Source organism: Aethalodelphis obliquidens, unplaced genomic scaffold (genome assembly GCF_003676395.1).
Source record: "Aethalodelphis obliquidens isolate GAN/ISIS:26980383/991018 unplaced genomic scaffold, ASM367639v1 scaffold6, whole genome shotgun sequence".
In the NCBI taxonomy this organism is placed as follows: Eukaryota; Metazoa; Chordata; class Mammalia; order Artiodactyla; family Delphinidae; genus Aethalodelphis; species Aethalodelphis obliquidens.
Window position 1 is genome coordinate 10,763,106 of NW_020837950.1, and position 26,821 is coordinate 10,789,926.

At 41.9% G+C, this 26,821-nt stretch overlaps 1 protein-coding gene across 14 annotated transcripts in view; it reads left to right on the plus strand.

The window, feature by feature from the left end:
• The window catches only part of APBB2 (amyloid beta precursor protein binding family B member 2), a 376,970-nt gene that overhangs the window by 13,073 nt on the left and 337,076 nt on the right, over positions 1–26,821 (plus strand). For 3 of the 14 annotated variants that reach the window (XM_027103090.1, XM_027103100.1, XM_027103093.1), the window contains exon 1: positions 14,743–15,240. The exons of 2 other annotated variants lie outside the window; for them this stretch is intronic. The gene's annotated coding sequence lies outside the window, so the exon portion shown is untranslated. Of the gene's footprint in view, positions 1–14,735; positions 15,241–20,306; positions 20,344–26,821 lie in introns of those variants that run through there. 9 more of the 14 variants (XM_027103095.1, XM_027103096.1, XM_027103088.1 and 6 more) reach the window with 8 other exon arrangements.

Below are 26,821 nucleotides of genomic sequence, written 5' to 3' on the forward strand. Positions count from 1 at the left end.
CCATCTACTTAACATATAATGGTCTCCCGATCAAAGCCATCTCCTGCTGACTTGAATTTTATTTTAGCTTAAGTCATTTTCCTTTACTGGTACCAGATCGTGCTGTTATGTGTATATTTTACAAGCTGCAAGTAGAAATAAAAAGCAAAAATAAGATGTGGCATTGTATTGAATTTTGTCTTTTTCCCCCTTTTGTTCTGAGAACATGTGGCTTACAAGAAAAACCAATAAAGATAGACGACTGGGGAGAGTGTTGATTTGTGGCATTATTATCTTTATTTCTTGTAAAGAAAACAGGATTTTCATTAGATGCTATTGTGCTGTTTTCCATTGAGAGAGATAATAGTGGGATGGATGGCCCCATTCAGAGTCTATATACATTTTTGCTTAACATTTAAATGATTTTTGTATGAACATTTGTAAAGGTGTTTCTTTCTTTCTGCAGCACCAGCTATTAAACAGTGTGGTGCTATCTTGCCCAAAACAATTTCCTTCCATAGGAGAGCTCGGTGGATACACGTTTTTATGAAATCACATTTGCTTTTCCTTAGTGTTGACCTTGAAAGCTAACTTTTGAAATGCTTGCAGATATATCCTTTTGATAGATGGTTAGGTCAAAGGAGGATACCCAATGTGATGTGATTTTTTTTTTTAACATCTTTATTGGGGTATAGTTGCTTTACAATGGTGTGTTAGTTTCTGCTGTATAACAAAGTGAATCAGCTATACGTATAATACATCCCCATATCTCCTCCCTCTTGTGTCTCCCTCCCACACTCCCTATCCCACCCCTCTAGGTGGTCACAAAGCACCAAGCTGATCTCCCTGTGCTATGCGGCTGCTTCCCACTAGCTATCTATTTTACGTTTGGTAGTGTATATATGTCCATGCCACTCTCTCACTTCGTCCCAGCTTACCCTTCCCGTTCCCCATGTCCTCAAGTCCATTCTCTACATATGCGTGTGATGTGATTTTAAACATTTCATTTGCATAAAGCAAAAGTTCGTGGGAGAATGAGTAGAAACAAGTAGAGATGTTGGGGATGACTCTGCTGGCTTTCCCTCTCTTCTTCCCCAGCCACCCTCAGTGTTTCTGTATCCTTTTAGCAATGAGTAAAAGGGAAAAACATAATTCTCATGTATTCATTCTTAATTCATCTAAAGGATGTGCATTTCAGGGGTGTTTCTTCAAGGAGACTAACTGGGAACGAAAGAGAACTGGTATCATGTTTAGTGAAATAAACCGGTCACGAAAGGACCAATATCGTATGAATGTCCTTATATGTGGTGCCTGGAGAAGTCAGGTTTACAGAGACAAAGTGGAAGGTGGTCGCCAGGGCCTGGAAGGAAGAGGTCATAATGGGGAGTTATTGTTTAATGGGTTCAGAGTATCAGGTGGGGAAGATGAAAAAGTTCTGGAGATGGATGGTGGTGATGGTTGCACAGCACTGTGAATGTGCTTAATTCCACAGAACTGTACACCTAAAAATGGCTAAAATGATAAATTTGGTTATGTACACTTTACCACAATTAAAAAAAAGGTTTAACCCCTCCCCCCCCCAAAAAAAGAGAACTGGTCCTGTGTCCTCACCAGCAGAGGTACCGTGACCCAAGGACTTCTGACTTATTGTCAATGTGGAACCTGAAGGAGGAGTTAATTTGCACTGGACTGAAGCTGCTGGGGCAGCTCTTCTGATGTCTGTGCAATCTGCCCCCGGGGCTGAGGCTCTGAGATTGTGCGGGTTCCCAGGACCCCAGGAGCTGGGGAGGGTACAGGTGCCACTCAGCTGAACCTGATCCTCAACTCCCGTGTTTTCAAAAGCTTTCTTTAGTGTAGGACTAACACTGATCCAGACAAGTTTGAAATCGTGAAGTTTGAAATTGGGTATGCTCTATGTGGGTTTGAAGTTTGAAATTGGGTATGCTCTGTGTGGGTCATGTTTTTGGTCATGTATGTTACTGACTTCTGCTTTGAAGATGAAGCGATTTGGTAAAAATTAATCTTCATTGGGATGTCCTCAAAAACTGTGGCACCTTTCCCATGTATTCTGTTGAGTGTGCCTTCATAGCCAAGCGACCAGCTGGCCTCACCCTTCTTTTGCCTTGTCCATTTGTGTTCTAAAGAGAGCATGGACTTCAGATCTAGACAGAGCTGAGTTTCACTTTGGGCCCTGCCTTGGGATAGGTGGATATAGGTGGGTGCCCTGCCTGAGCCCCAGTTTCTCTCTATAAAATATCTACCTGGGTGGGAGGGTTTCCTGTGATAATGTGAAAATGTGTGCTATAAAGTGATCAAGATATTTACTGCCTTGATTTCCTGTTGTTGAAGTCGTTGGTAGGTGGACCAGGATTTTAGATTAACTCCACATCGGTTACTGTGCTGCGGAAGATGGTCCTTAATCAAAAACTTACATATGTTTAGTATTAAAATATTTAAACAGATAATTCTTTTAAAGAAGAATGATGGGGAGATATTTGTAATTGGTAGTAGGTTTTTTTTTTTTTTTTGTGGTACACGGGCCTCTCACTGCTGTGGCCTCTCCCGTTGCGGAGCACAGGCTCCGGACGCGCAGCCCCAGCGGCCACGGCCCACGGGCCCAGCCGCTCCGCGGCATGTGGGATCCTCCCGGACCGGGCACGAACCCGCGTCCCCCGCATCGGCAGGCGGACCCTCAACCACTCCGCCACCAGGGAAGCCCGGTAGTAGGTTTTTTTTTTTTTTTTGCGGTACGCGGGCCTCTCACTGTTGTGGCCTCTCCCGTTGCGGAGCACAGGCTCCGGACGCGCAGCCCCAGCGGCCACGGCTCACGGGCCCAGCCGCTCCGCGGCATGCGGGATCCTCCCGGACCGGGGCACGGGCCCGTGTCCCCTGCATCGGCAGGCGGACTCCCAACCACTGCGCCACCAGGGAAGCCCCCCGGTAGTAGGTTTTTAATGCTTTATATTCAACTACATAGTCTTGGTGTTGACTGTTACCTCCCCCCTCCCCTTTAAGTATCTTCAGAGAATGTGGATGACAGTTTCTCAGTGTCTTTGATGCCTCATATTATAGTTTAATAGGTGTGGAAGACCTACGGGCTGGGATTTGATGCTGGATTGGTCTCTATCAGCAAAAGTTACCTACTTTTTCTCACCTGAAGAGGATCCTGTAGAGATTATAAGGGTTAATGTTTATTGGGCACCTCCTGTGAGACAGCAGCCACTGTCTGTGATGCACGTGTTAACGTGGAGATCATTTGGTCCCATGCGCCTGTGAAGTAGCTGCTGTAGTTATCTGCAGATACAGGTGGGGAAGCTGAGGCTCACCCAGTTTGTCCCAGGGCACACAGCTAGAGCAGGTGATAGGATTGGGCTGAGTGTAGATTATGAGGACAGAACTCGGCACGGGGAAGGCACTCAGTAAATGTGAATGCAGGTGCTTGAGTACACGCACATACCCTTTAATTGATATTTCCCTGAGACACAAGAGCGTTGCAAAATCAGGAAATATCCTGGGAAAGTAGAGAGAGTCTGAGGACCAACCAGCATGAGAAAGCTCATGTCAGAAACACAAACTGTGTTTGGTTGTAATTGTAGCTGCTTTGCATTTCTTTCTAATTGCTTTTAAACAAAGAAGATGTCTATACTTTCTGTAGGGTGATATATACTTTCAAAGGATTGTAACTGGGGTTGTGATGTTTTTCTTGAGGAAAAAAATCAGTTATTTCTTTAATCATTGAGCATTCTGTCCTGAGAATGTGCTCAGTATAATTAGAGAGGATAAGCTCCAGCCGCCAGGGGTGAGCAACTGGTGGTCTTGAAATGTTCTGTAAATGTATTAGTCTGAAAATTGCATTTTAATGCAGTGTACTAGCAAAACTGAATTTTACTTGCTAATTTATTCCATGTTAATAGTGACCTTTTTCTACAGGAAGCCTGTTACTTTATTAAAAAAAATATATAGGTCATTTGTTTCTTCCAAAATAATTGAACGATCTTTTGGAATAACCTATTAGTACTTCCACTTCTATTTGAGTCAGGATAGTGATGGAATACAAGAAAGCAGATAGAATTTCAGGTCAAGAATTTGATTTTAGGAAATATCATTTTCCCTATGATGTTTGCTTTGACTAGCTTTGGTGTACTGTGCATCCTGACTTAAATGCTATATTTTGATCTTTAAAATGAGTGAAGGCAACTTTGTGGTCCTTTTTGCCATCTGGGTGATGCTAGTATAATAAAATGTATTCATTGAATTAGTTATCAATAATGTCATCTAAGAAAACCATCTTAATAATTCCTGAGTAGTGAGTTGGTTAACAATTATTTATGCCAGAGAATTTCCCCAAGTCTGTTTTAATAAACAAATAAATAATTTATTTATTTGGCTGTGCTGGGTCTTAGTTGCGGCACACAGGATCTTTAGTTGCGGCATGCAGGATCTTTTTTTTTTTTTTTTTTTATGCAGGATCTTTAATTGTGGCATGCGGGCTCTTTTAGTTGTGGCATGTGGGCTCTTAGCTGCGGCATGTAGGATCTAGTTCCCTGACCAGGGATCGAACCTGGGCCCCCTGCATTGGGAGCATGGAGTCTTAACCGCTGCACCACCAGGGAAGTCCCTAAAGGGCCAAATTCTGAATTAGCCTGTTTTGGAAATTTCTGGTTGTTTCCTTAGCATACAGAGAAAATCAGGCTTCCAGTGTGTGGTAAAGGTATTTCACATGATTAACAGATAAAGAAAGCACAGTTGATGTAGGGTGCATGTGCAAGTTTGACATTAGACTCTGGAGGTATAGGGAAGCTATCAATGGGAGAAATTTGAAACACACCTGTTTACCTGCATAGTTGTGTACTTCATTTACATGTTTCCTTGAGGGCTAATTTTTGTTAATAAAAATTTGAAGGCCGCATGTAATCTTTAACTGTTAGCTGTAGGCCCCAAAGAATCAAAAGAAATGGATACCTCTCTTAAGAGTTTTAAAAGAGAGTATCAAATGATTATAGGTCGCTATTATAGAATATTGTTTGATGATTGTTCATTGGTCAAAATTCAGAAGTATTGCCTTAATGGAAGAAATGGAGAGAGAAATGAAGAGAGTGGGAAGGTAAGCAGATTATAAGTATTTTACTTCGAATTTTTCTGGTATATTAACTGGCTTCCATTCTAGGGAAATACTTGCTTTTTTATGATAAAGTTTCTAATTTACTTAAAATATGTTTACATTTTGATTGTGTTCTGTTTACCTTGTATGTAAAGAAACGCTTGAATCTCAAACATTTAACCCTTGAATCTCAAACATTTAACCACTCCCCTCTGTATTCAAAAGAGTGATTTGAGAGCTAACAAATTTTGCACCAATCAAGAGAATTAACTGGCTAGAAAAACGGAGTCATTTACCTGCATCTGTGGAGTCAGTTCTGTATAGGGTATTTGTTACCTTTAGAACTGTGTCTCTCCCCTTGTGCACGCCCCACCCCCAACAAATACCTTGAAGTCTTAACCTCTGGTACTTGTGAATGTGACCTTATTTACAAAATGGTCTTTGAAGATGTCAAGTTAAGATGAGGTGAAACTGGTGTAGGGTGGACGCTTAATCCATTGTAACTGGTGTCCTTATCAGAAGCGAAATTTGGGCATAGACACAGACTGGGAGAATGCCACGTGAAGACAGAGATACACAGACACAGAAGAAAGATGACTATGTGACGATGAAGGTTACGCCAGGGCTACCAGAAGCTGGAAGAGGCTAGGAAGGATCCTCTCCTAGATGCTTTGGAGCGCGCATGGCCCTGCCAACACCTTGATGTCAGAATTCAAGCCTCTAGAACTCTTAAGAGAATACGTTTCTGTTGGTTAAGGCACACAGTTTGTGTTTGTTCCAGCAGGCCCAGGAAGCGACAAGATTTTATAGAGTCAGACTGCTTAAGTTTGAATCCTGGCTTCACATTCTAATGTTGTGGTCTTGAACCTCAAGTTATAAGGCAAGCTATTTATTTATTTTTGCGGTACGCGGGCCTCTCACTGTTGTGGCCTCTCCCGTTGCAGAGCACAGGCTCCGGGCGCGCAGGCCCAGCGGCCATGGCTCACGGGCCCAGCCGCTCCGCGGCATGTGGGATCCTCCCAGACCGGGGCACTAACCCGTGTCGCCTGCATCGGCAGGTGGACTCTCAACCACTGTGCCACCAGGGAAGCCCATAAGGCAAGTTATTGAAACTCGTGGTGCCTCAGTTTCCTCATCTGTAAAGTAGGACTAAAAAGAATCCCTTCCTCATGAGGTCATTTTGAAGATAAAGTAATCTATGTTTAATACCTTGGCAGTGCCTGGTGCTATTACATGTGAAAAATTCAGTCGTTTAAAAACTATATAGAAATGATTTTTGATCCTTCAACAAATATCTGTTGAGCTTCTTTTTTAATGACAACCCTCATGCTAGACAGTGAGTGTTCAGGGTGAACCCTCATAGATCCTTTAGAAAGAAGATTCCACGTGGCATCTTTATGGGCAAGAACTGGCTTTGACCTTTCCTTGGACCTTGGGAAGCCCAGTACAGGACCTATGAACTGCGCAGTCAGTGAGCATGGAGCCAGACTGCCTGGGGTCAAATTCTGGTTCTTGCTAGCTTTGACCTTGGGCGATAACAGAATCGTTAACGTTCTCTGCCTCCACATCTGCAAAATGGTGACAATAATTGTCCTTTTGTCAATAGGGTTATGGTAAGGATTAAGTGAATTAAAACACATGAAGTGCCTAGAATAGTAAGCACTTAATAAATGTTGTTGTTATATTATTAAATAAACCCAGAAAGCTTTCAAACTTGTAAATTAATTCATTTGTTTGAAATTTATTAAGTGTGGAGAATTCAGATATGAATCAGATACAGCTCCTTTTCACATAGAATGAATAGTTAAGTCAGGGAAGATTAATTCACTTACACTTTGATGAAATAGTATATGAACAAAGAAAATGGTGGTAGAAAGTAGAAAGAGCATGATTCATTCTCAGGGTTTCAGAGTATCAGGGAAGGTTTCCCACATATGGGTTTTGGAGGTTGAATAATTCTCAGGGTTTCAGAGTATCAGGGAAGATTTCCCACATATGGGTGTTGGAGGTTGAATAGGAGTTTTCTAGGCAGCAAAGGAAAGAAAGAACATTAGGGGAAATGGGAGTAGTATATCCAAAGGCATGGAGTATTACCACCATGGCATGCACAGGAGATACAGCCAGTGGTTACTCATAGTGGTACAAGAGTATAGGTCCTAGAGCCAGGATTCAAATTCTGCCACTTACTGCTGTGTCTCCTTAAGCTAATTTCTTGACCTCTCTGTGCCTCTGTATTTTCATCTTTTAAATAGGGATAACAGACTTTGGGAGGATTAAATGGGCATATTAATTTGAAGTGCTTAGATCAGTGCTTGTCCAAAGTAAGTGTTTTAAAAAAAGTATTGGCTCTAATTAATGTTATTACTCTTCAATTTGCTAAAAGAAGACAAGGGCTAAGAGGGTTCCCTTAAGATTCTTAATCGAGTTCAGCGATTCCTGTGGGCTTGGATAAATGCTGTACCCTTGGGTCTGTATACTCTCTTGAAACAGCTTTCACCATTTGAACATTTGGGTTAGGAGGTGAAAAAAATACATTGTTTAAGTAGAGGAAAAAGTGATTAAAGGAGGCCAGACGTTGGCACAAAACTTTGTGCAGATTGCTGATTAGGCAAAATTAAAAGAATAAACCAGCATGTTGAGCCAACATGGTTTTGTTTTTAGATCTGGTGAACCACCTGTATCTTTAAGTGATCAATTTAAAGATGGTTTGGTTTATTGTTAATTGTCTCCAAATTACCCGGTGACATCAGTCTGTGTTCTGAACCAGGGTAAGTTTAGAAAAACCATCACTGGAACGCAGCCCATTGGTGGTGCTGCTAAATTGGCAGGTGTTTAGAGGTGAAAGGAGGCGTGTGGCCTCGGGATTTCTTTGGCTACACTTCTCAGAGCTGTGATGACAAATGCATGAATGATTTCAGCTGTGGTCCAATCTACTTTTATTTTTAGTTTCTAAAGGGGGGTGTCATTTCCAGTTGTGGTTTTCTTTGATCATGAGAGTCAAATGTACTCATTATGACAAGACTTAGGCAGAAAGAAAATAAAAAGTAAACCATCACCAGAAATGTCAACATTTGGAGATAATAATTGTTAACACTTGGGGTAGAGCCTGCTAAGCCTCTTGCCACTTGCAAAAAAATTAGGCCTTTCTCGACTGCAGGGGCAGTAAGGCCAGCATTGGACACAGGGCAGGCTGGTGAGTGAGATTTTTGGGGAGATGTTTAATTAGAAAATTCAGGACAGGAACAACATAATGATGATCATGGAATTGTTTTACACTAAACTAGTTAAAAATGTTGGTGAAATAAGTCGCTGAAAAAAGGTTATATTTACTCACTAAGCATTTTTAAAAATAAATTTATTTAGTTTTATTTATTTTGGGCTGCATTGGGTCTTTGTTGCTGCACGTGGGCTTTTCTCTAGTTGCGGCAAGTGGGGGCTACTCTTCGTTGTGGTGCGCAGGCTTATTGCTGTGACTTCTCTTGTTGCAGGGCATGGGCTCTAGGCACATGGGCTTCAGTAGTTGTGGCTCATGGGCTCAGTAGTTGTGGCGCACAGGCTTAGTTGCTCCGCGGCATGTGGGATCTCCCCAGACCAGGGCTCGAACCCGTGTCTCCTGCATTGGCAGCGGATTCTTAACCACTGCGCCACCAGGGAAGCCCATCATTAAGCGTATTTATTGAGTGCCAGTGAGATGCTAGGGATACAGCAGTGAACACAGCACAGCAGATAAAAATCTGAGCCTTTGTGGAAGTTGCATCCATTGTCAGGATTATAGACAGTAACTAAATCAAATAAATAATTGATATCATAAGGAGGAAGTACTGTGGAGAAAAATGAACCAGACCAGAGGGATGGGGTGGTAAGGGGAGGGTGAGAAGGAGGGGATGTGATTTTATTTTATTTTTTAAATTGAAGTAGAGTTGATTTACAATGCTGTGCCAATTTCTGCTGCACAGCAAAGTGACTCAGTTATACACATATATGTATATATTTACACACATTCTTTTTTTATATTCTGTGTGATTTTAAATGGGGGGCAGTCAGGGAAGGCTTTACAGAGAAGGTATTTGAATCAACACTTGAAGGAGGTGAGGGAGGGTGGCCTGTGCTGTGCATACTTGGGGAACGAGTGTTCCAGGCAGTGGTGTTCGAGGAGCGGGAGGGTATCAGCATGGCTGCAATGAGGGGAGAAGGAGTGGATGGGATCAGAGAGATGAAAAGGTGGGGTAAAGGGCTGAAACATCCCTCTAGGGCTGGTTGGGCCATTGGAACAGCCTTGACTTTAATGCCAATTAAGATGTGAAGCCACTGGAGGGTTCCCAGCCAGGGGTAACTGTTACATTTCACAAGGGTCATCTGGTGGCTGTATGAGAATAGATTTTAGGAGTGCTGAGTGGACTCAGGGAAATCAGTCCAAAGATGGTTGTGGTAATCTGGTTTGAGAGATGATGGAGAGTTGGACAAGGCCAGTAGCGGTGGGAGTGACTGGATTCTTAGTATATTTTCAAATTGGAGCCAGTGGGATTTACTGATGGCTTGAATGTGGGGTGTGAGAGAAAGAGAGGAGTCAAGGATGATTCCACGGATTTTAGTCTGAGCAGCTGGAAGTATGAGGCTGCTCTGAACTGAGATGGAGAAGACTATGATTGAGTGGAGCAGGCTTTGGTGAGGGAGTGTCAAGGTCTGAATGTGTCCCCACACCAAATTCTTATGTTGGAAACCTTACCCACTAATGTGATGATACTAGGAGATGTGGCCTTTAGATAAGGTCATGAGGGTGTACCCCTCATGAATGGGATTAGTGCCTTTATAAGAGTTATGAGAGAGCTTGCTAACCCTCTGTGCTGTCCGCCACGTGAAGATATGAGAAGTTGGCAGTCTGTATCCTTCCTGGAAGAGGGTTTTCATTAGACACCGGATCTGCTGGTGCCTTGATCTTGGACATCCAGCCTCCAGAACTGTGAGAAATAAATTTCTGTTGCTTTAAAGCCATCACTCTATGGTATTTTGTTATAGCAGCCTGAATGGATAAAGACAAGGTGGATCAGGAGTTCAGCTTTGAATATGGCAGTTTGATGTGTTTAACAGACGTTGATTGGAGATGTGGACCCCGCAGTTGGATCTAGGAGTCTGGAGCTTAGGGGAGAGGTCTGAGCTGGAGTTACAGGTTTGGGAGTATAAAGATCATCCAGAGAGGGAGTGAAGTTAGAGAAGACTTGCACTGGCAAGTTAGGGTTGGGGAGATGAGAGGAAGAAGAAGCAAAGGAGACTGAGAGGGACTGGGCAGTGATGGAGGAGTGTGATGTCTTAGAAGCCAAGTGAAGATGTATTTCAAGGGAGAGGTGTGATCAGCTGGGTCAAATCTAAAAGTAAATCACATCTCTGTATAAAACTGTAGTAATTATTGAAAACTTATGTTTGTTCTTTAGGTTTTATCTTATTTACTTCTCAGGATATACAGAATGAAGTATAAATGCCCCATTCTTTCTTCCTGCTCCCTGTATGTAGCATAGTTAATAGTTAATAGTGTGGGTAACCTTCCAGATGTGTGTATTTATATATCATATTGATATCGGTGTATCTATATCTATTTGTAAACTTTTGTCTTAAGATATTTCAAATATACAAATATCCCAATAAGTAAAGACTAATGTATTAGATCCTGATGTGACCATATTAAAGAAATGTGACCACTTCTCTGGATGACTTAAAATTTATCTTTACTTCCTTATTATTAGAGTTCATACGCATACGTACACCTTCTTGCTTGTGTGCACACGTGTGTGTTCTCTCTCTCTCTCTCTCTCTCTCTCTCTCTCTCTCCCTCTCCCACACCTCCTCAGGCTCTTCCAACCTGCCCAAGGCTGTGCTGTATTTTTCAGACAGCTGCAGTAACAGCAGAAACGGTGGTCCTGCTCCCAGCTGGGTCTTGGGAGAGCTGCAGAATTAATGATGCAGAAAACAGCAGCCTCCACAAGGAAACGTGAAGCTTGCTGATGAAAGTAGCCTTGGGGAGCCCCAGGTTTCCATTTGGAGAGCCCAGGAATGCCAGTGGGAGAATCATCATCTAGGAGAAAGTCTGAGGCTTTGGTGTTCTTCAGTCTGTACCTCAGATCCTAGCTCTGGCACGTAACTGTGATGATGGACCAGTCGCACCCCAGTGTTCTTCATCTATGGACTGGAGAGATCAATTCCCACCTTAAAAGGTTGTGAGGTTTGTAGGTGATAATGTGTGTAGGTAAAGTGCCTAAGAGAGGGCCTATCACATAGTAGGTTCCAATTACATTCATTCTTTCCCCCAGGTCTTTCTCATCTTTTTCCTATTTTACTGTTGAGGTAATCAGTGGATGAAATGTATATTATTTAAGTAAATATATTCTGGTTATCTAGAAAGGAATCTTGAGATTAAAGAATTTTAGTACATGAAGTAGTTGAGCTGAGACTAGAATTCTGCCAGTTTTTTGTTTTTGTTTTTTAAATCCAATTTCTTAGCCAGTAAGCTTTTATTTTATTTATTTTTGGCTGTGTTGGGTCTTTGTTACTGTGCGCGGGCTTTCTCTAGTTGCGGCGAGCAGAGGCTACTATTCCTTGTGGTGCGCGGGCTTCTTATTGCGGTGGCTTCTCTTGTTGTGGAGCACGGGCTCTAGGCGCGCAGGCTTCAGTAGTTGTGGCATGTGGGCTCAGTATTTGTGGCTCGTGGGCTCTAGAGCACAGGCTCAGTAGTTGTGGTGCATGGGCTTAGTTGCTCCATGACATGTGGGATCTTCCTGGAGCAGGGCTCAAACCCATGTCCCCTGCATTGGCAGGCGGATTCTTAACTACTGCGCCACCAGGGAAGTCCCTAGCCATGAAGGTTTAAAAGAATTTTACTGAAGGTGTGTTGAATTGTTCAAAATCCAGTACACATTTATTGCACTGTGCTAGGGCAGTGTATAAGGTGCTTAGGGGACAAAAGTGAGTGCACTGACCCCAGCCTGTCTCCCTGGGGCTCACAGATAAACAGTGTTAGCGTATGGAGACCTGTTCCTTTAACACAGAAGAAGGATCAATAAATTACATCTGGGGGGTTTTAGAGAAAGTAGGAGAGAGGAGATGACATACTATGTCAGGGCCACAGTTCTACACCTGAAGAATCTGGAGCCAGATTCTTCACGTCCAGAACATTTAGGTAATGACTTCCTTGGGGAAGCTCAATGGTACATAAATTACATACAGATGTTCATAAATGTGCATTTACTTGTACTGAGGACTTTGGTCTGTGAAGACGCTTTTGTCGCTTGATTTTTGAAGTGGGCCTGTTTTGTTATCAGGTAGCTGTGGTGAGTGAGTTGTTTCGAGGAAGGGATTTGTTATCCCTGTAAAGCTGCAGGGCTAGGAGAATTTAATTTACTCGTGAAATTTAAAAATTAAGGCATAGCTTCTGTAGAGGGAAGTACACAAATCTTAGGTGTACAGCTGGATGAGTTTTCCCGTAAGTATGCACCTGTGTAGCCATTAGCCAGAGTAAGATAGAGAACATTTCCATCCTTCCCGCAGCTTTCCTCTTGTCCCCTTCCATAGGATATCCCTCCCATTACACCTCTGTCACTGTAGCTGAGTTTTCCCTGTTTTGAACTTCACATATTTGGAGTCATACAGTATGTGCTCTTTCATGTTGGCGCTCTAATGCTCAACCTCCCATGTTGTTGTGAGTTGCAGTAGTTCATTCTTTTCCGCTCTGTGTGAATATACTTCCACTTATTCACATTACTGTTGACAGATAGTTGGTTTCCCGATTTTTGGCTATTGAGAATAATGGTGCTATGAATATTCTTGTATATGCCTTTTGGTGGACACGTACCATGCATTTCTTCTAGGTGTATTCTTAGGCATGGGATTGCTGGTCGTCCAGCCTTAATGGAGTCAAAGTGGTTGTACAGGTTTACATCCCTGCCAGCTATGTGTGATGCCACCACCTTTTAACCCTTTTAGGACTTGCTGTGTTCCCCACCGTCGTTAACAGCACCACCGTCCCCACAGGCACCAAAGCTGGAAACCTTCCTGCCTGTTTAAGATCCTTTTCTTTTGCCTTGTCCAGGTAGGTCATCGACAGGAATGGCCAGTCTTCTGAAATGTCCCAGGAATCTGTTTTCTCTTTTTAGTCCCCAGATGTCTTCCAAATGGAGTGGAGAGCTGAACTTCAGCAGTGATAATAATGAGGGTCTCATTAGGATTCATTTTTGCATGGTTCGATTGTTGGCATAGCGGTAAGGGATGACACATTGTATTTTGGAACTTCCTGGATTCTCCTTAATGGCAACCAGGTAGCAGAGAACTGAAGCTCGCGGTTGCAAAGTGAGCATGCACAGGCACCCTGCAAAGTTAGCTGCATACCAGACAAATGAATAATAACATGCTAATTATTATCCTGCCTTGGAGAAGGTCTGGTAGAGTTATAGCTTCAGGCACTGTGTAAGACCTAGCTTTTTTTTTTTTTTTAAGACCTAGCTTTTTAAGCTGGCAAAACATTGATTACTATTTTTAGTTCAATTTCTACCCTTAAAAAAAAGGTCGCATACTCCTTGCTACTCCTGGATGGTTTTATGTATTTTAATTAATGTTATCTTATTGCCTTTGTGCTCCGAGGCTGCTTTGGTGAAAGATGTAATTTCAGAAGGCTGATGAAATTAGATGGGTCTCACTGGGAAGACTCTGTTATTCATATTTATGGTTATAAAATATTTCAGGTACATCTATGTATGACATTCCTGGGCTCTAGGAACACAGTGTTCTGAAACCATTTGTCTTAGAGTAGTTCAGACCAGTGGAACAGTAGTAACTCTAGTTTAGGGGTGATTTTGTTGGTTTTGGTGTTAAACATGTCTTTACATTTTCCCCTTAGAATCTCATCGTGCAATGATATGTAAAGAAGTGAAAGTAATTCTATAAACCAAGCACACACAACCCTCCCAGCTTTATTACTTTGTAGTCAGACCTCACATATTCTTGACTGAATTGCCATGAGATATGGAACCCGGTAGAAACCAGCTCTATTTGGGTCTGAATGAGTAGCCAGCTGTGGAGCATGGAAAATATATTTTAAATCATTTGCCAGAGCTGAATGCAGTTAGTCTTGCAATAAAGTGAAAGGCAGTTCTCTGAGAAAGAAAAAAGAATGTCTTGAGTGAGGCTTGAAGTAAGACGCAGTCAATAAAGAGAAAGGCTGTAAGAAGCTATTTATTATGATCAATGCTGAGCAGAGTTTCTCATTAGTGGGAGTTAAGAATTAACATATAAGATGTCACAAAGCTATCGAACAGTGATTATACAGTATCTTTCCTAAAGGTTAGGGTCCTGAAAACCCTCTCCATGGTAGAACTTGAGGTTGCAAAATTTAAAATCCTAGGAGGAAGGGAAGAGTCAGGAGTCTCGAGATAATAAGCGAATCTCAGGAACTTTGTGCACAACTTATTTCGAAGTTTCTCTGAAATCAAATAGCCATGTGTACTTTAGAAACCTCATGCCTAGTTTCATTGTGATAGTGTGTATTCCTTTTGCTCTGTGACTATATTAAGAGGCTTTTGTTTTATCCAGGGGCTAGTCTCCTATCCAAATGGTCAATGCCTTCCCTCCCCGCCCCGCCCCGCCCCTTTCCTTCCTTCCAGTATTCCCATTTAGTCATTTCCTGTTTTGTACCAGGTAGTATTTTAGGCTTTGGGGACACATTGAACCAAAGTCCCTTCCCTCAATAAGATTACGTTCAGGTTGTGGAAGGTAGACAAGTGTCTCAGGGTTGGGTTTTCCTGAAGCAGACGCTGAGATGGAGTTGGGGGAACAAGATGTTTATTTGGGATCAACACGGTGAACAGAAGAGGGTGGAAGCAGCATTGGGCCGAGGAAGAAGTTGAACTGTGATGCAGATTTGACGTGACAGAGCCCCCACCAGCCTGTGGAGACCTCTGGAGTGACCTGGATTCCCTGGCAGAGGTTCCGACACTGAGCGATGACCTCACTCCTTTCAGGTGTGTTACCAGGTGCAGCTGCCCCGGGAGGGGTGTGGCCTTCCGCCGGAAGCTCTCTGCACTAAGGCTGACCAGCTGACCCCGAGGAGCTGGGCCCTGGAGCCTGTCTACCTGCAGCTGCTCTGCGGGTCTTAGCAGTGGATCTTCCAGTCTATCACAGTAAGTGTTTAAAGTATCTGGAGGTGACAGCACAGTGATGGAGGAAGATAAAGCTTGGGAGGGGAGTGGAGAGTGTTGGAGGGAGGAGGCCTTATGGTGGCATTTAAACAGAGACCTAAAGGAACTGAGGGTGCTGGGGCAGAGCAGGCCGGGCTATGGGAAGAGCTGGGCCCTGAGGAGGAGTGTGTCTGGCCTGTTGGGGGAACATCAAGGGGCCCAGTGTGTGAGTCGGGGTACAGTCATGTGGGGCCTTCGGGCCGTGGCACGGAGTTCACCTTTTATTCTGTGTGAGGTGGTGTATTAATTTGCTAGGGCTGCTGTAATAGAGTACCACAGACTGCATGGCAAAACACCAGAAATGTATTGTTTCACAGTTCTGGACGTTCTGAGTCCACGATCAAGGTATTGTAGGGTTGGTTCCTTCTGATAGCTGTGAGAGAGTCTCTGTTCCATCTCTCTCCTAGCTTTTGATCATTTGCTGGCAGTAGTTGGTGTTCATTGGCTTGCAGGTCTCGGCCTTCATCTTCACATGGCGTTCTCCCTATGTGTGTGTCTTTGTGTCCAAATTTCCCCTTCTTATGAGGACACCAGTCATATTGGACTAGGGCCCACCCTAAGGACCTCGACTGATTAATCTGTGATGACCCTCTTTCCAAATAAGGTCACATTCCGAGGCGTTGGGGGTTAAGACTTCAACATATGAATTTGTGGGGGAAACACTTCAACCCACAACAGGTAGGAAGCCATTAGAGGGTTTTGAACAGTTTAATAATATAATAATCGGATTTATGTTTTTTTTGTAAAAAATGCTTTGTGGAGATCAGAATGAAGGGAGGAAGCAGAGGCATTGCTATAACTGAGGCAGGAGATGATGTTCGCTGTGCCAGGTGCTAGAGGTGGTAGTGAGTGGTCAGGTTCTCCATATAAGGTAGAGCTGTTATCCCATTAGATTAGATTAGAAGTGGAGAGAAGAGGGGAGAGAAAGAGAGGAAACAAACGCAGAGGCAAGGATGGCTCCTGAACAACTGGAAGAATGGAGTTGCCATGTACTGAGATGGGCAAGGTTTTGGGAGGAGCCAGTTAGGTGGTAATAGTAGGAATTTGATTTAGGACTTAAGTTTGTGATGCCCGCTAGACACTCATGTAGAGAGGCTGAGCAGGCAATTGGATACATGAGAGATTCTGGAATCCAGAGTTCAAAGATGAGAAGGGACCAGCAAAGAAGACCCTAGAAAGAGGAGTCAGTGAGGTAGAAAGTGAACCCAAAGAAAGAGGGGGGCAGGGTTTCAGAAGGCATGTAATGAATATGTTTCAAGACAGAGTAATCATCCCTTAGAATAAGGATTCAGATTGACCACTGGCTTCAGCAACATGGAGGCCATTGGTGACTTTGACAAGAGCAGCTTTGATAGAACGACAGGGATGAAAGCCTGATTGGGGTGAACTCAACGGGAAGAGAGAAAGTAGAGGCTGTAAATATAGGCAGCTCTTACTTTTACGACTAGCTTGCTGAGGCTGGGGGCCCATGTTCACCCCAGAGGTACAGAGTAACTAGGATGCTAGAAAGGGGAAAACCTTTGGGAAACCTTTGTGTAACTGTCTTAGAATGGAGGTCAGGTACTTCTCAGGCTCCCTCCCCGTTTCTTTTACAGGGTTATTTAACCTTAACTCTGCTTGGTGATAACAACTTCATGCCGAAGTATGTTATGTTAGTCCCTCTCAGACAAGTTTTAACTCCTTTCCTCCAGCAGGATAATATAGTAATACTGAGTTCTTGAGGGGTGAGTAAGGTAGTCTTAGGGTTATATAGGATTAGTCATGAATTTATAAGGGAAGAAAAATTTGACCTGAAAGGAAATTTATCTGGGATTCACTTGCTTGAATAAGGAAAATGAAGAAATTGTACATAATTAGCCCTCAGGATAATTTACATTCAAAAACAATTTTAGTAGCTTCTCAATTTCATCCTTCGCGTATGTTAAAATCAAGAATTAGGAGTAAGGTGTAATTGACAGACTGGAATATCATCTCCTATCATCTTCCCAGTCCAACAAGGTAAGGAAGCAGAAGACCCCAAAGGGCAACTGCAGTAGTTAAACAGAAGGGCCTTGTGTTGTATCTGCACCTACTCAGTGACTCAGTGAAGCCATTAGGAAAAGCTCTGTGCACCTGCTGGGAACTGAATGTAGGTGAAGGTGTGAACTTAAACTTTCAGGGAGACCCGTACAATTTCAGAATCAAAGGAGATATTAAATGCTTTGTTTCTACAAGGCCATATTAGGTCTGAATCTTTTAAATATAAATGATAGAATTAAATTTGATCACTAATGTCCTCCCTTCTTTGAAGGGCACACCTATTCTGTTAACTCACAGAATTCGCAAATGTGATTATTTTGTGAGATGAAAGGGATTTTTTTCTTTCAGAGATTTATTCCCTTCTACTGAGTTCACAGAAGAAAAAAAGAGGGGGGAGGGGAGTGGAATTAAACTGCACAACGAGAAGAGCTTTAGATTTAATAAAAGGGAAGCTTTTCCTAATGAGGCTCCTTGAGGCTGGTCATGGCTTCTCTGGGATGTATAAATCACTGCCTCGTAGATGGTCAAGGTGTGGGAAGGCAGAGTGATCGGGAGACTTAAATGGGGGTGGGGAGGCCCCTTGGTCCATTGGAAGATACAAGAAAACACCTGGGCAAGTTTCACTCTACTTTTAAAGACCCTCAAGCAAGCAAACCAGCACAATCCCACCATTCTGCAGGTTTCCTTAGGCTTGTTCAAGACCTGTGGGACCACGGTGTTTGAAAGCAGTTGTGTCCGTGTAGGAGATCGTGAGGTAGAGACAGACATACAGCTTTATACGGATTCAGACCCAAGCCTTTGCCCTCGAGACAAATGATTTCTCAGGTTTTTGTCCATTCCTCTCGTTATTGTGTTCTTGAAACTTTCCTTTTTGTCTTATCTGAGATTGGCCTCTTAAATTCAGCAATGAAATTTAGGTGGGAAAGAAAGAGGAGGATTAAAATTAGTTGGGTAGTGTTTCTATTAAATCTGGTAATGAGTTAACATTATGGAATACTGTTTTGTCTTCTTTCCCCCCGAGGCTGTAAAATATTGTCATTTCCAAGATAAAGGAAGATTCCTAGGCTGCTGTCTTCCTTTCTTCTGAATTCATATATCATCTCGCGTTATTAACCCTTTGCGGCTCTGTTTTATGCCAGTGTGTGTGTAATGGGAAATTTTAAATAAAGCCAGCTGTGTTAAATATTCATAGATTTGATTTTCACTTGTTTAAAGTCTTTGGTGACTTATCTTCAGGGAGTGTTAATACGGCAGTAATTCTGCATTACATTTCTTGCACCAACATTTAATTGATGCTGTATTTCACGAGGATTATTGCAGGTTTATTGCTGTAGTATTTAGAGTTGTGGTTCTGTGCTAGTAATTCAGAGGAATCGGATTCCTTAATAGGTTGTTTCCAACAAGTTTGAGAAGGGCCGATAACTGTTTAAAAGACCTGATGTACAAAAACCATTTTGGTGGAGTAGACCTGAAGATACTTGGCTTGTGGATGTCGTTGTGTGAGTCTTTTTTTTTTTTTAAATGATGGTACATAAATTTAATCTGTATTCCTTTTTAAAATGATATGAAAATTGATAAAATCTGTATTATTTTCGTGGATATTGGTGGCTGCTTTACTTCTTAGTTAAGGTACCTGGGATGTCTCAGACTGTGAACAGCAGCAATTGTATTGCTTTTTAAAGCAGACTGATTTACATTGTTATTCTCTTCTAGAAACTGCAGTAGTTTTTCAAACCACTAGGACACCAGTATTCCAACTGTGCAGTTCTCATTGGAACCTCACGCAGTAGGACAGTTAGTAGGTGCTCACTGTTATATTGAACGAACAAATAAATGTCTGTACAATGAAAGACATTTTGTTGAGTAAATACACGGATGTCCATGCACTAGAAATGGCACATATATGACACAGTAGTGGGTCCTGAAGGAAGGAGGGTTTGCCCATCAATCACAGTCCTTAATAAATCCTGGCTGAATGAATGAAAAGCAGGAAAAGAGGTCGGAGGCAGTTCTAGGTGAGTAGAAGGAAAGAGTGAAAACCACAGAGGCTGGAAAGTGTGAGGCCAGGCCGAGGCCTTAGTATGTTTTATTGGATTTAACTCGGGCAGGAGAATATTCTGGAAGGAACTCCAGACTAGGGGTTGGCACTTTGGTTCTTTGCTACTGAATGTGACCTTGGGTGGCTCTGAATTTGGGGCCTCTGCCTTCCCTAAAGGCTTACTGTGAGGCTCAGATGAGAAAATTTATATGAGTGTTTTGCAAGCCATGAAGGGTCATACCTACAAGGTGTTGCTGTGAGCCCTGATGGTTGCTGAGGGCCATTCATTCATCCATCAAATACTTACCGCCACCTGCAGCAGGCCATGCCTTATGATAGACAGTGGTGGGTAAAATGCAGGCCGTACTTCCTGGGTTTTCGTTCTAGTGGTGAGAAAGGTATTAACCAAACAATCACTCAAGTATGTAATTACAAACTGTGGTAAATACTGTGAAGTACAGTGTGCTAGTGGCTCATTTAGTCTGGTTCTGGGGTCTGAGGGTTACCCTGTACTGTATGGAGTCGTTAAGGTTCTTGCAGGGAGTGACTTAAACCCAGCATTGCTTTGGGAAGTTTCCTCTAGTGGATAGGATGGATTGACGAAGGATTGGAGCCTGGGAAAACACTTAAATGAAGCTACTGTTATAGATATCATACATCTGTCACAGGACGTATATGTGTCATATTTTGGAATTATTTTAATGTTTTAAATGTTTAGTGTTGATATTTTCATGTGCAGTTTTCTAGGGTCTTGATGTTGTTTGGTTTTCATTTGGTATATTAGGGAACATCTGTGTTTAGTTAAACATGAAGTTACCATAAAATATTAGTGAACACGTATAGGTTCTTGTGTGTGCCAGAGACACTGTGCTTAGTGCTTTATATATATTGACTCCTATTAACCCTCAACAGCCATGTGAGGTGCTGAGACCATGTTATCCTCATTTTGCAGATGAGGAAACTGAACATTGCTCAAGGATATACAGCTGGTAAGTGGGACTTGGACCCAGGCCATCTAGTTCCGATTATACATTCTTAATTACTTTGTTATCACCTTTTCACTTAAAAAGAAAGAATTAATTTAACGTTCTGTAAGAGAAGATAAAGATGCCAGTAAAGCAATCTTTACATAAACACTGTGAATCCCTTGTCTCAATATATTTCCTTTGTGTTTTTTAAAAATAAATTTTTCCCAATTACAAAATAAGGAAGAAAACCTTTTTTTTTTTTTTTTTCCCCTGGTACACGGGCCTCTCACTGTTGTGGCCTCTCCCGTTGCGGAGCACAGGCTCCGGACGCGCAGGCTCAGCGGCCATGGCTCACAGACCCAGCCGCTCCGCAGCATGTGGGATCTTTCCGGACCGGGGCACGAACCCGTGTCTCCTGCATCGGCAGGCGGACTCTCAACCACTGCGCCACCAGGGAAGCCCAGAAAACCTATTTTAATGCAAAAAAATTTTTTTAAGTTATATTGTGGTTTTATCATTTTGCCAGGAGGAATTATAAAAATTTGGTAGTCCTTGACATTGCTTTGTAGGCTGCATGTCTCCCCATTTTTTCCTTTGTTTCATAACCAGAATAACTATCAGCCAAGTGGGTGAGTGTCCAGATCTGTCACTGTAGTAGATTTTATGTTTGCTTCTTGCCTTCCATTGCCCATAAGAGCTTCAGTCCATTTCAGTTGTATGTTTAGTTCCAGGGCAATAGAATCTTACAGTGGGTAGCGCCTGTGGTGTGTGTACATCAGCTGACTCCCAGAGATCACAGATGGGGACCCGAGAATTAAAGCAAACACGGTCATGGTGCTAATTATCGGAAGAGCCACAGTTGGAGGGCAGGACCCGGGACATCGGCCCAGTGTCCCTCCAACAGCATGGTTTAGGCTTTGCACGTGGAGGTTGGCGGCATATGCCACCCCAAAAAATGACTGTAGGAGTTTAGGACGTGCCACCTCCGAATATGCCACTTTGATGTATTGATTATTCTGAACTGTAGGCGCTTGAAAAAAACAATAGATGAAAGGGAGAGGCTTTTACCCAACTCCCCTTATCTGCCTGAAAACAGATCCTCCAAAAGGAACTTAGTTGTCATAGATCCTCACTCCAGGAGCTTCATCAACCAGGGAGCACTGACTCTTATCGCAGGAGAGGAGCCTAGGTGTCGACACCACCCCCAGACAGACTTTGTCACAAACTATCATACGTCCTGCCTAATCTTCTAAGGGCCCGTTCATCTTTCCAGAAAATCATTTACTTTCCGCTAAGAGGCCAGCTTCCCCCTCCCCTTTCCCTACTAGGATGGTGTTTAAGTCTGAATTCTAAGGCACCTCCTTGAGTTATTCATTTTCCTCTGGGTATCTTCCATGTATACAAAGTATACATGTTAATAAGTTTCTGTTTGTTTTTCTCTTGTTAATCTGTCTTTTATTACAAGGGTTTCAGCTAAGAACTCAGGAGTGTGGAGGGAAAATTATTTTTCCTCCCCTACAGGGTTTTATGTTCCCCCCTTTTTTTTTTGCATATTGTTTCCGTTCTATTTCATTTGCGTAGTATAATTGACAGTGAAATTTTGTATTAATTCAGCCAAGTCCCAGTGCTTTGAAGTGGGGGTAGGACTATTAGTTCAAAATGAGTTTTTGTTCAAATCATTTCAATTTGAGTATTAATACAATCTTAAAATTTTTTCCCTATAATTTTAGTTTTTTCAACCCAATAATGCTAAATGAGACTTCCTATGTTAATTTCCCTCATCACTATTGTACTTTTCATTTGTTTTGCTTGTTTTTCCTAACGCTAAATTAAAACTTTAATCCTGAGCTGTGGGCCAACGTGGATAAGCTATAAAAAAGTCTGAGTTCAGAATTAAACTAAACCTATGGCATTGGCTTAGTTTGGTTTATGGTTCAAAACAGCTTTCTATATTGATAGTAAGAGAAAATGTTTTGCAGTATCTCATGAAGGACTTTTTATATATTACTTTTTGATTCTGCGCTAGTTTCTTGACCTTTGAGAGAAAGTCCCCTGAGGGCTCTGCGTTTATTTGGTTAATGCTGTTAACTGCTAAAAAGCATAGTCTCTGTAGGAATTGGGTGTGGGTATAATGTTACTAAAAAGAGACATATGCTGTGCATTTTCACAAATTGTTACATTTTCTTCATGTGGTTACAACCTCTTTTTGGAGTCCTTATACTTTTTGTGATTGGTGTATCTTTCCTGTACATTGTATTTTGTCCCCGTTTTATCATCTACCAGTTATGTCTCAGTAATAGAGCCAGGAGGCCAGAATCTCTTGAATATTCTGTGCAGAATTTTGTGTTTACAGGATAAGTTCTCTTATCTGGGATTATCATGACCAGCAGCTGCTCAGTTGAAGTGGAGAAGTGTAAAAAAAAAAAAAAAAAGCTACATTTATATCTTAAGCATTTTATTTTAAATTCAAACATATAAATGTACATCTGTTTGCTGATTTCTGAGGTAGGACCTGGTAAGTGGTTTCCATGTTGTTTCTTGCACTTAAACCATAACCTGTGACGTCTGGTCCACCTGGTTTTCGGTTTGGCTTGCTTTAAAGTGTTATTGGAACTTCAGGATATTTGTGAACTATGAATGTAGAATCCTTCCAGATTTTTCTGATTTGCCTCCCCATCCTTTGCCACTTCTTCATGCCTAATATAACAGCAGTTATTTTAGTGTTACTCTTTTATTGTGTTATTCCACAGTATTCAGATGTTCAACTTCGTTTTCATAGAAACATTTTTTCTGAACTCATATTTTATGTATTTATATACAATTTATTATGTGTTTGGGTACAATTAAATTAAATTATAAGAACAACTGGCATAAATAGAAGTAAACACATCTGACCCTAGAGGACGATACAGCTTTGCTGGTGGGAGCACATCACTGCTTCTTAACCTATATATGGTGAAGGTCTAGTCTTTTTATTTTCTATCTGTCATGGACCTATACTATTATTAACAAAAAAGGAAAGAAATAAAAAAGACATATGATATGCAAGCCTTAATTCTTTTTAACATTTTAGAAACAACATAAATAAAATTACATCTCAGTAAGTACAAGCACAACAAATATTGTGGGAAAAAAATTACAAAATCTGTACGTGTTCTTCAGAAGCATGTGTGTAGGCAATTCACATAAAGAATCACTATTACTCTTGTTAATTTGTTAATCCAGTTATAACTAAACAAAATTTGTGAGTAAAATGATGATGCTCCACATTAAATACCCTATGTATACTTCTAACAAACTCTGTGTATATCAGTGCTTAAGATTTTTAGTGTCAGAAATGAACTTCTTTCTTGTTTATCTACTCTAGGCTGGGTTAGTGATAGTTTATCTTGGGGTTAATGAATAACGTATATCTAAATTGGTTGTGGGTTTGTTTTAATAACACTCATGGTAGCGGAACTGGCCTTGTAGAGGGATGTTGATGAAGATGAAAAAAGGCAAAGCAGTTTCAGCAAGCTGAAGATCTTCATTTTTCACTTTTCTTCAAAATGAAGCAAGCGATGTTCTAGCGTCAAAATTCACCTTCAGTTCTTCCTCAGTAGCCAGTTCCAACTTGTCCTTTAAACTTATGGTCAAATTTAAATGATCTTTTGATGAAAAAAATGGATGTGGATTTTAATACATTTATATTAAAATGTATTAACAAAGTAACCTTAAACCGTTCCTCGTGGTCACATGGTTCTACAGCACTTGACTAGTAGGCAGCTGGTGCCTCATGCAGCTCACCTCACAGGGTCAGCACCGCCAGAACTGGTCACTGAGATGAGTTCACTATTCATGCACTTGGATGTGGCAGCTGTGTGTAATGACTACCCACGTTTGTAAATGCTCACTCTCCATTTGCTGGGCAGCTGGTAACAAATAGTTTGCAGACTGGCATCCATCTCTGGACCACACCTTGAGAAGCCCTGGGCTCAGGGAGCACCTCTTACTGGCTGTGAGCCGCTGGTGTGCTGAAACATCAGTTGTTATGCTCTACAGAGGCAGTGGGATGTGCTGATTAATCTGGCAAGTCGGTTAAAGGGGAGAACAGTTAAGAGAGCTGCTTCTGCTTTTGCATAAACACCCCTGCCCCCCACCAAGGTTCTTAGCTTTCATGAGAGTCACAGTAGCAGATGTATGTGTGTGCATATTTGTACGTATTACGTGTCTGTTTATCCGATGGCTGTGAGGATAGGGATCGTGCTGTCATCTGAAGGAGTTCACGACATGCCTCCCAAAATGTGCCGCCTTGGTATATTGATTGTTTTAAACTAAAGGCACTTGAAAACCAGCACATGCAGTGCGCGGCTTTCTCTGAACTCCCCTTATCTACCTAAAGACAGACCCTCCAAAAGGAACTCAGTTGTCACAGATCCTCTCCCCAGGAGTTTCATCAACCGGGGAAGATTACCTCTTCACATACACCGCACCCAGACAGACTTTATAACAAACTCTCATGTCTCCCATCTATTCTTCTAAGGGCCCATTCACCTTACCTAAAAATCATTTACTCTCCCCTGAGAGGCCAACAAACATCCCTCCCTTTCTTTCCCGTATCACGATGGTATATAAACTCTCAAATCTCACTGCTTTTTTTTGGGTACTCACTTTATTTTTCCTCTGATGTCCACATGTGTGTAATATTAAAAATGAATAAATTTGTAGACCTTTTCTCCTGTTAATCTGCCTGTTCTCAGTTTATTTTGTAGACATAGCTATCGAACCTAGGAGAGTAGAAGGAAAGTCTCCCCCCACCCCCATCTTTGTCCATCGTTGAATTACCCACTGGGCTTTGCATGCAGCTGCTAGATATTGCTGCATGTTTTATATATATATACATATATACATACATATATATATATCTGTATATATATATATATATACACACACATATATATATATCTGGAAGTTCAGTGGAGACATTTTCTAGAGCCAAGTTCTTTAAAGTGTAGTTTTCTTCTAAGGAAACAGCACACTTGAATTCTCATTTCTCCTCTGGTTTCCTTTGCCTGAGTATATTGCCTGGGCCCAGGAGAATTTAGCTGCTGTTACAGTGAAACATATCTTGAAAAAATGATCAGTTTGGGTGTTTCAATCCCCCACTTTTATCTTTTCACTAACTTAACAATTGTGAATTATTTTAAATCCTCCTATGAACAAGGACTGCTCAGGATAGCTGTGATTTATCCTACTTTCATGAGTTCATAGTTGAGGTAGGAGCAGGTTTTTCAAGCAAATGAAGTTTTGGCCATAGTTAAAACTCATTTTCATGAAAGTTATTAGAGGGGTCTTTGTTGTTTGATAAAGGAGCAAATGCCCTTATTGTAATAACCAGGTGTTTGAAAGAGAAGGCAACAATAAAGGCTACAGAGGGAAGTGAAAACGTACTGATGATGAGTATAGATTTATCTCAGAGTAAAAAAAGTGTAGTGTGTTAATTTTAGAAGCATTTTCTTTCTTGATGTTATACCTTGCAGTTTGAAGTTTTTCAATATCCTAAAAATAAGCTGACGTGACAGTCAAAAAATATCATTGAAAAAATGACAACTTGGCATCTTTTACTAGGCTTTTTTCTCCTCCAGCAGGTGAAAGAAAAAGCAGTTGTAAATTTCAAGCATATTTAGAGCAAAGGCATCATGACGTAATTCTTTTTTTTTTTTTAATAAATTTATTTACTTATTTTTGGCTGTGCTGGGTCTTTGTTGCTGCACACGGGCTTTCTCTAGTTGTGGCGAGCGGGGGCTTCTCTTCGTTGCGGTGCACGGGCTTCTCATTGCCATGGCTTCTCTTGTTGCCGAGTGTGGGCTCTAGGCACGTGGGCTTCAGTCGTTGCAGCACACGGGCTCAGTAGTTGTGGCTCATGGGCTCTAGAGCACAGGCTCAGTAGTTGTGGCTCACGGGCTTAGTTGCTCCGTGGCATGTGGGATCTTCCTGGACCAGGACTCGAACCCATGTCCCCTGCATTGGCAGGCGGATTCTTAACCACTGCACCACCAGGGAAGTCCCCGTAATTCTAATAGCTATCACATAGTGAGTGCTTACCGTATCCATGTGCTTGACATACTATGCTTCATTTAAACCTTGAAAGAAGCCGAGGACTTGGGCAGGATCATCCACCCCTGTGTCTGAAGTGCAAAATGCTGTGCTAGACATTGGGATGTGGTGGTTTGCAAATCAGACTTAGTCCCTGCCCTCTGGTTGCTCCTAATCTAATCGGGAGACCAAGAGCCTTTATGTAATTAGAAGTAGTGGTAGGTTCTATGAAGAGAAATTGTAGGGTGCTATGAGAACACCACCAAACAGAGGGCGCTCATTAATTCTCAAGGTTGGTCAGTGAAAGCTTTGCTGATTAAGTGATATTTAAGCTGAAACCTGAATGATATTGATGAGTGGAAGTTAGCTAGGCTAAAGTGTGTGTGTGTGTGTGTGTGTGTGTGTGTGTGTGTGTGTGTGTGTG